This window comes from Arachis hypogaea, chromosome 18 (genome assembly GCF_003086295.3).
Source record: "Arachis hypogaea cultivar Tifrunner chromosome 18, arahy.Tifrunner.gnm2.J5K5, whole genome shotgun sequence".
In the NCBI taxonomy this organism is placed as follows: Eukaryota; Viridiplantae; Streptophyta; class Magnoliopsida; order Fabales; family Fabaceae; genus Arachis; species Arachis hypogaea.
This window is the reverse complement of record NC_092053.1, coordinates 117,079,682-117,089,977: the sequence shown is the minus strand read 5'-3', so window position 1 is coordinate 117,089,977 and position 10,296 is coordinate 117,079,682. Positions and strand designations below refer to the sequence as shown.

Sequence of the window (10,296 nt, the reverse complement as noted above, 5' to 3'; positions counted from 1 at the left end):
AAGGCTGGACATCCAAGGCTTTAAACAAGAGGATAATGAATCTCTTTATAATTCCTAGGAGAGGTACAGAGGGATGCTAAGGAAATGCACCTCTAAAATATTTTCAGAGTGGGTGTAGTTAGACATCTTCTACTACGGACTTACAGAAAAGGTCCAGGTATCTCTAGATCACTCAGTTGGTGGATCTATACACATGAGAAAGACAATTGAAGAGGCTCAAGAACTCATTGAAACAGTTGCTAGAAATCAGCATCTGTACTTAAGTAGTGAGTCTTCCCTGAAAGAAGAGGCTAAAGCAGTATCCACTAAACTTAGTCCTTAAGAACAAATTATTGAACTCAATCAGCAATTACTTATTATAACAAAACAGTTAGCAGAATTTAAAGAGATGCTCCAGGACACTAAAAATGCTAACAAGAATATAGAAGCACAATTGAATCAGACAAGATAACAGCTATCTAAACAGATAACAGAAGAATGCCAAGCTGTTCAATTAAGGAGTGGGAAGACATTGAATGTATCAACTCAAGGCAACAGAAAACTGAAAAAGGAACAACTGACAGAGGATAACCAAACCACTGCCCAAAATCTCTCTGAGGACAGTAAGAGCCTAGAGAGGAATGATTCTGGCATTCAAACACCAGAAAAGGGTGGACAGTTGGTGTTAAACGCCCAAGGGATGGCCAATTCTGGCATCCAAACGCCAGAAAAGGGTGGCAATCTGGCATTAAATGCCCAGGCAGCCCCCAATTCTGGCGTTCAAATGCCAATAAGGGATCAGACACCTGCAAGTGCTGATAACAACCCCCTTAAGCAGGCTTCTCCAACCACTTCTGTAGGAAGTAAACCTGCAGCAACTAAGGTTGAAGAATATAAAGCCAAGATGCCTTATCCTCAAAAACTCCGCAAAGCGGAACAGGATAAACAATTTCCCAGCTTTGCAGACTATCTCAGGACTCTTGAAATAAAGATTCCGTTTGCAGAGGCACTTGAGCAAATACCCTCTTATGCTAAGTTCATGAAAGAGATCTTAAGTCATAAGAAGGATTGGAGAGAAACTGAAAAAGTTTTTCTCACTGAAGAATGCAGTGCAGTCATTCTGAAAAGCTTACCAGAGAAGCTCAAAGATCCCGGAAGCTTTATGATACCATGCACATTAGAGGGTGCTTGTACCAAGACAGCTCTATGTGATCTTGGGGCAAGTATCAACCTAATACCTGCATCCACTATCAAAAAGCTTGGTTTGACTGATGAAGTTAAACCAACCCGGATATGCCTCCAACTTGCTGATGGCTCCATTAAAATCCCATCAGGCATAATTGAGGACATGATTGTCAAGGTTGGGCCATTTGCCTTTCCTACTGACTTTGTAGTGCTGGAAATAGAGGAGCATAAGAGAGCAACTCTCATTCTAGGAAGACCTTTCCTAGCAACTGGACAAACCCTCATTGACGTCCAAAAAGGGGAGATAACCCTGAGAGTCAATGAGGATGAGTTTAAGTTGAATGTTGTCAAAGCTATGCAGCATCCAGACACACTAAAAGACTGCTTGAGCGCTGATGTTATTGACTCCTTAGTGAAAGAGGTCAATATGACTGAGAGTCTCGAATTAGAGCTAGAGGACATCTTTAAAGATGTTCAGCCTGATCTGGAGGAACCATAGAAAATAGAAGAACCTCTGAAAACTCCTCAGGAAGAGGAGAAGCCTCCTAAACCCGAACTTAAACCACTACCACCATCCCTGAAATATGCATTTCTGGGAGAAAATGACACTTTTTCGGTAATCATAAGCTCTACTTTAAAGCCACAGGAAGAGAAAGCACTAATTTAGGTGCTATGGACACACAAGACAGCTCTTGGGTGGTCCATCAGTGATCTTAAGGGAATTAGCCCAGCTAGATGCATGCACAAGATCCTATTGGAGGATGATGCTAAGTCAGTGGTTCAACGACAGAGGCGGCTGAATCCAACCATGAAGTAGGTGGTGCAGAAAGAGATCACTAAGTTACTAGAGGCTGGGATTATTTATCCTATTTCTGATAGCCCCTCGGTAAGCCCTGTCCAAGTTGTCCCCAAGAAGGGAGGCATGACAGTGGTTCATAATGAAAAGAATGAACTGGTTCCTACAAGAACAGTTACAAGGTGGCGTATGTGTATTGACTACAGAAGGCTCAATACAGCCACCAGGAAGGATCATTTTCCTTTTGAATTCATAGACCAGATGCTAGAGAGACTAGCAGGTCATGAATACTACTGCTTTTTGGATGGCTATTCAGGTTACAACCAAATTGCAGTAGATGCTCAGGACCAAGAGAAAACAGCATTCACATGTCCATCTGGAGTATTTGCCTACTAAAGGATGCCATTTGGTCTGTGCAATGCACCTGCAACCTTTCAGAGGTGCATGCTCTCTATATTCTCTGATATGGTAGAAAAATTTCTGGAAGTCTTCATGGATGACTTCTCAGTATTTGGAGACTCATTTAGCTCTTGTCTTGATCATCTAGCACTTATTCTGAAAAGGTGCCAAGAGACCAACCTGGTTTTAAACTGGGAGAAATGGTACTTCATGGTGACTGAAGGAATTGTCCTTGGGCACAAAATTTTGAACAAGGGAATAGAGGTGGATCAAGCTAAGGTAGAGGTAATTGAAAAATTACCACCACCTGCCAATGTTAAGGGAATCAAAAGGTTTCTGGGGCATGCAGGATTCTATAGGAGGTTTATAAAGAATTTTTCAAAAATTGCAAAACCTCTGAGTAATCTGCTAGCTGCTGACACGCCATTTGTCTTTGACACGGAGTGTTTACAGGCGTTTGAAACTCTGAAAGCTAAGCTGGTCACAGCACCAGTTATTTCTGCACCAGACTGGACATTATCATTCGAACTAATGTGTGATACCAGTGACCATGCCATTGGTGCAGTATTGGGACAGAGGCATAACAAGCTTCTGCACGTCATTTATTATGCTAGCTGTGTTTTGAATGACGCACAGAAGAATTACACAACCACAGAAAAGGAGTTGCTTGCAGTGGTTTATGCCATTGACAAGTTCAGATCTTATTTAGTGGGATCAAAAGTGATTGTGTACACTGACCATGCTGCTCTAAAATATCTCCTCACAAAGCAGGATTCAAAACCCAGACTCATAAGATGGGTGCTGCTTCTGCAAGAGTTTGATATAGAAATAAGAGACAGAAAGGGGACAGAGAACCAAGTAGCTAATTACTTGTCCCGAATAGAACCAGTAGCAGGAGCGTCCCTCCCTCCTACTGAGATCTCTGAAACCTTTCCAGATGAGCAACTCTTTGCCATTCAGGAAGTACCATGGTTTGCAGATGGTGCACGAAATTGTGATCTCAGGCAACGGCGCCAAAAACTCTATACGCACGTCTTAATAAATTGTTTTTCATTCACAACTTCGATACAACTAACCAGCAAGTGTACTGGGTCATCCAAGTAATAAACCTTACGTGAGTAAGGGTCGATCCCACGGAGATTGTTGGTATGAAGCAAGCTCTGGTCATCTTGTAAATCTCAGTCAGGCGGATAATAATTAATTATGGAGTTTTCGAAAATAAATAATAATTAGACAGAAAATAAAGATAGAAATGCTTATGTATATCATTGTGAGAATTTCAGATAAGTGTATGGAGATGCGTTCGTCCCTCTGAACTTCTGCTTTCCTGCTGTCTTCATCCAATCCGTCCTACTCCTTTCCATGGCTGGCTTTATGTAAGGACATTACCATTGTCAATGGCTACTTTTCATCCTCTCTGGAAAATGGTCCGATGCGCTGTCACTGCATGGCTAATCATCTGGAGGCATCACCGTGGTCAATGGCTGCATCCTATCCTCTTGTGAAAATGGTCCAAATGCTCTGTCACAGCACGGCTAATCATCTGAGGTTCTCGATCATACTGGAATAGGATTCACCCTCCTTTTGCGTCTGTCACTATGCCCAGCACTCGCGAGTTTGAAGTTCGTCACAGTCATTCAATCCCAGAGTCCTACTCGGAATACCACAGACAAGGTTTAGACTTTCCAGACTCTCATGAATGCCGCCATCAATCTAGCTTATACCACGAAGATTCTGATTAAGAGATCCAAGAGATAATCATCCAATCTAAGGTGGAACGGAAGTGGTTGTCAGGCACGCGTTCGTGGGAGAATGATGATGATTGTCACGTTCATCACATTCATGTTGAAGTACGAATAAATATCTTAGAAGCGGAATAAGTTGAATTGAATAGAAAAATAGTAGTACTTTGCATTAATTCATGAGGAACAGCAGAGCTCCACACCTTAATCTATGGAGTGTAGAAGCTCTACCGTTAAAAATACATAAGTGAAAGGTTCAGGCATGGCTGAGAGGCCAGCCCCCAAAACGTGATCACAGGATCAAAAATACAATCCAGGATCATAAGATCATACCAATACAATAGTAAAAAGTCTTATTTATACTAAACTAGCTACTAGGGTTTACAGAAGTAAGTAATTGATGCATAAATCCACTTCCGGGGCCCACTTGGTGTGTGCTTGGGCTGAGCTTTAGCTTTCCACGTGCAGAGGCTTCTTTTGGAGTTGAACACCAGGTTGTAACGTGTTTCTGGCGTTCAACTCTGGTTTGTGACGTGTTTCTGGCGTTTAACTCCAGACAGCAGCGTAGAACTGGCGTTCAACGCCCTTTTATGTCATCTAAAATCGGCCAAAGTATAGACTATTATATATTTCTGGAAAGCCCTGGATGTCTACTTTCCAACGCAATTGGAAGCGCGCCATTTTGAGGTCTGTAGCTCCAGAAAATCCACTTTGAGTGTAGGGAGGTCAGAATCCAACAACATCAGCAGTCTTTCTTCAACCTCTGAATCTGATTTTTGCTCAAGTCCCTCAATTTCAGCCAGAAAATACCTGAAATCATAGAAAAATACAGAAACTCATAGTAAAGTCCAGAAATGTGAATTTAACATAAAAACTAATAAAAACATCCCTAAAAGTAACTAGATTCTACTAAAAACATACTAAAAATAATGCCAAAAAGCGTATAAATTATCCGCTCATCACAACACCAAACTTAAATTGTTGCTTGTCCCCAAGCAACTGAAAATCAAATAGGATAAAAAGAAGAGAATATACTATAAATTCCAAACTATCAATGAAACATAGCTCCAATCAGATGAGCGGGACTTGTAGCTTTTTGCCTCTTGAATAGTTTTGGCATCTCACTTTATCCATTGAGGTTCAGAATGATTGGCATCTATAGGAACTCAGAGTTCAGATATTGTTATTGATTCTCCTAGTTCAGTATGTTGATTCTTGAACACAGCTACTTTCTGAGTCTTGGCCGTGGCCCTAAGCACTTTGTTTTCTAGTATTACCACCGGATACATAAATGCCACAGACACATAATTGGGTGAACCTTTTCAGATTGTGACTCAGCTTTGCTAAAGTCCCCAATTAGAGGTGTCCAGGGTTCTTAAGCACACTCTTTTTTTTTTTTGCTTTGGACCTTGACTTTAACCGCTCAGTCTCAAGTTTTCACTTGACACCATCACGCCACAAGCACATGGTTAGGGACAGCTTGGTTTAGCCGCTTAGGCCAGGATTTTATTCCTTTAGGCCCTCCTATCCACTGATGCTCAAAGCCTTGGGATCCTTTTTATTTACCCTTGCCTTTTGGTTTTAAGGGTTATTGGATTTTTGCTCTTGCCTTTTGGTTTTAAGAGCTTTTGGCTTTTTCTGCTTGCTTTCTCTCTTTTTTTTTTTCTGCAAGCTTTGTTCTTTGCTGCTTTTTCTTGCTTCAAGAATCATTTTTATGATTTTTCAGATTATCAAATAACATGTCTCCTTGTCATCATTCTTTCAAGAGCTAACATATTTAACATTCTTAAACAACAACTTCAAAAGACATATGCACTGTTCAAGCATACATTCAGAAAACAAGAAGCATTGTCACCACAATCAACATAATTAAACTAAGTTCAAGGATAAATTCGAAACTCATGTACTTCTTGTTCTTTTGAATTAAAACATTTTTCATTTAAGAGAGGTGATGGATTCATAGGACATTCATAACTTTAAGACAAAGTTACTAAATACTAATGATCATGTAATAAGACACAAACATGGATAAGCACTTAACATAGAAAAAATGAAAAACAGAGAATGTAAGAACAAGGAATGAGTCCACCTTAGTGATGGTGGCATTTCCTTCTTGAGGAACCAATGATGTCCTTGAGCTCTTCTATGTCTCTTCCTTGTCTTTGTTGCTCCTCCCTCATTGCTTTTTGATCTTCTCTAATTTCATGAAGGATGATGGAGTGCTCTTGATGTTCCACCCTTAATTGTCCCATGTTGGAACTTAATTCTCTTAGGGAGGTGTTGATTTGCTCCCAATATTTTTGTGGAGGAAAATGCATTTGAGGCATCTCTGGGATCTCATGGTGATGAGCTTCATGCGTCTCTTGAGCTCCATGAATGGGCTCTCTTGTTTGCTCCATCCTTTTCTTAGTGATGGGCTTCTCTTCCTCAATGGGAATGTCTCCTTCTATGTCAATCCCAGCCGAATTGCATAGATGGCAGATGAGGTGAGGAAAAGCTAACCTTGCCATAGTGGAGGACTTGTCAGCCACCTTGTAGAGTTCTTGAGGTATAATCTCATGAACCTCCACCTCTTCTCCAATCATGATGCTATGGATCATGATGGCCCGGTCTATAGTAACTTCAGACCGGTTGCTAGTGGGAATGATTGAGTGTCGAATGAACTCCAACAATCCTCTAGCTACAGGCTTAAGGTCCAGTCTTCTCAGTTGAACCGGTTTGCCTTTTGAGTCAATCTTCCATTTAGCTCCTTCCACACATATGTCCATGAGGACTTGGTCCAACCTTTGATCAAAGTTGACTCTCCTTGTGTAGGGGCGTGCGTTCTCTTCCATCATTGGCAAGTTGAACGCCAACCTTACATTTTTCGGACTAAAATCTAAGTAATTCCCCCGAACCATGCTGAGATAATTCTTTGGGTTCGGGTTCCTACTTTGATCATGGTTCCTTGTGATCCATGCATTAGCATAGAACTCTTGAACTATTAGAGTTCCGACTTGTTGGATGGGGTTTGTTAGAACTTCCCAACCTCTTCTATGGATCTCATGTCGGATCTCTGGATACTCATTTCTCTTGAGTTTGAAAGGGACCTCGGGGATCACCTTCTTCTTGGCCACAACATCATAGAAGTGGTCTTGATGAGCTTTGGAGATGAATCTTTCCATCTCCCATGACTCGGAGGTGGAAGCTTTTGTCTTCCCTTTCCCTTTTCTAGAGGATTCTCTGGTCTTAGGTGCTATCAATGGTAATGGAAAAAAAAGCTTATGCTTTCACCACACCAAACTTAGAATTTTGCTCGCCCTCGAGCAAGAGAAGAAAGAATAGATGAAGAAGAAGAAGAAAATATGGAGGAGAGGAGGGAAGGGTGTATTCGGCCAAGAAGAGAAGAGAGGGGTGTGTTGTGTGAAAATGAGGAAGAATGGAGGGCTTTATATAGGGAAGGGAGGGGGGTAAGGTTTGGCCATAAGGGTGGGTTTTGGGTGGAAAATTGATTTTGAATTTTGAAGGTAGGTGGAGTTTATGAGGTAGGTTTATGGGAAAGAGTGTTTATTGGGAAGAGAGGATGAACATTGAGAAGAGGGAAGAGAGTGAGGGGAGGTAGGTGGGGATCCTGTGGGGTCCACAGATCCTGAGGTGTCAAGGATTTGCATCCCTGCACCCATTAGGCATGTAAAATGCCTTTGCATGCAATTATGGCGTTTAAACGCCAAATTGATGCTTGTTCTGGGCGTTCAGCGCCCAGATGCAGCATATTTCTGGCGTTGAACGCTAGCCAGATGCTTGTTTCTGGCGTTCAGCGCCAGCTCTTCTTCACTGTGCATTTCTGGCGTCTGAATGCCAGGATGCTGCTTGTTTCTGGCGTTCAACGCCAGAAACATGCTCTGTTCTGGCGTTGAACGCCAGACAGATGCTCCTTACTGGCGTTTAAACGCCAGTGAGATCCTCCTCCAGGGTGTGATTTTTCTTCTGCTGTTTTTGATTCCGTTTTCAATTTTTATATTTATTTTGTAACTCCACATGATCATGAACCTAATAAAACATGAAATAACAATAAATTAAAATTAGATAAATAAAAATTGGGTTGCCTCCCAACAAGCGCTTCTTTAATGTCAATAGCTTGACAGTGGGCTCTCATGGAGCCTCACAGATGTTCAGAGCATTGTTGAGACTCCCCAACACCAAACTTAGAGTTTGGATATGGGAGTTCAACACCAAACTTAGAGTTTGGTTGTGGCCTCCCAACACCAAACTTAGAGTTTGACTGTGGAGGCTCTGGTTGACTCTGTTTTGAGAGAAGCTTACTGTGCCTCTTTTCCATGTTTACAAAAGGATGTCCTTGAGTTTTAAACTCAAGGGAGTCCTCATTCAATTGAAGGACTAGTTCGCCTCTGTCAACATCAATCACAGCTCTTGCTGTGGCTAGGAAGGGTCTTTCAAGGATGATGGATTCATCCTCATCCTTCCCAGTATCTAGGATTATGAAATCAGCAGGGATGTAAAGGCCTTCAACCTTTACTAATATGTCCTCTACTTGTCTATAAGCCTGTTTTCTTGAATTGTCTGCCATCTCTAATGAGATTTTAGTAGCTTTCACCCCAAAGATTCCCAGTTTCTCTATTACAGAGAGGGGCATGAGGTTTATCCCTGAACCAAGGTCACACAAAGCCTTTTCAAAGATCATGGTGCCTATGGTACAAGGTATTAGGAACTTTCCAGGATCCTGTTTCTTCTGAGACAATGTCAGTTGATCCAGATCACTTAGTTCATTGGTGAACAAGGGAGGTTCATCTTCTCGAGTCTCAATACCAAATAATATGGCATTCAGCTTCATGATTGCACCAAGGTACTTGGTAACTTGCTCCTTAGTAACATCATCATTCTCTTCAGAAGAGGAATACTCATCAGAGCTCATGAATGGCATAAGGATGTTCAATGGAATCTCTATGGTCTCTAGATGAGTCTCAGATTCCTTTGGTTCCTCAGAGGGAAGCTCCTTATTGATCACTGGACGTCCCAGGAGGTCTTCCTCCTTGGGATTCACGTCCTCCCCTTCCTCTCTAGGTTCGGCCGTGTTGACTATGTCAATGGCCTTGCAGTCTCCTTTTGGATTTTCTTCTGTATTGCTTGGGAGAGTACTAGGAGGGATTTCAGTGACTCTTTTACTCAGTTGGCCCACTTGTGCCTCCAAATTTCTAATGGAGGACCTTGTTTCATTCATGAAACTTACAGTGGCCTTAGATAGATCAGAGACTAAGTTTGCTAAATTAGAGGTATTTTGTTCAGAGTTCTCTGTCTGTTACTGAGTGGATGATGGAAAAGGTTTACTATTATTAAACCTATTTCTTCCACCATTATTAAAGCCTTGTTGAGGCTTTTGATCCTTCCATGAGAGATTTGGGTGATTTCTCCATGAGGGATTATAGGTGTTTCCATATGGTTCACCCATGTAATTTACCTCTGCTATTGCAGGATTCTCAGGATCATAAGCTTCTTCTTCAGAAGATGCCTCTTGAGTACTGTTGGATGCATCTTGCATTCCAGTCAGACTCTGAGAAATCATATTGACTTGTTGAGTCAATATTTTGTTCTGAGCCAATATGGCATTCAGAGTATCAATTTCAAGAACTCCCTTCTTCTGAGGCGTCCCATAACTCACAGGATTCCTCTCAGAAGTGTACATAAACTGGTTGTTAGCAACCATGTCAATGAGTTCTTGAGCTTCTGCAGGCGTTTTCTTTAGGTGAATGGATCCACCTGCAGAAGTATCCAATGACATCTTAGCTAATTCAGACAGACCATCATAGAATATATCCAGGATGGTCCATTCTGAAAGCATGTTAGAAGGACACTTTTTGGTCAGTTGCTTGTATCTCTCCCAAGCTTCATAGACGGATTCACCTTCTTTCTGTCTAAAGGTTTGAACATCCACTCTAAGCTTGCTCAGCTTTTGAGGAGGAAAGAACTTGGCTAAGAAAGCCGTGACCAGCTTATCCCAAGAGTTCAGGCTATCTTTGGGTTGAGAGTCCAACCACACTTTAGCTCTGTCTCTTACAGCAAAAGGGAAAAGCATGAGCCTATAGACTTCAGGATCTACTCCATTAGTCTTAACAGTATCACAGATCTGCAAAAATTCAGTTAAGAATTGAAAAGGATCTTCAGATGGAAGTCCATGAAACTTGCAGTTCTGCTGCATCA

General features: G+C 41.6%; 1 non-coding gene across 1 annotated transcript; it reads left to right on the top strand.

Moving 5' to 3' along the window:
* Positions 1–9,931: 9,931 nt before the first annotated feature.
* On the top strand, positions 9,932–10,039 carry LOC112774948 (small nucleolar RNA R71). The gene has a single exon (XR_003189401.1). It is a non-coding gene; the product is annotated as a small nucleolar RNA R71 (small nucleolar RNA).
* The last annotated feature ends 257 nt before the right edge of the window (positions 10,040–10,296 follow it).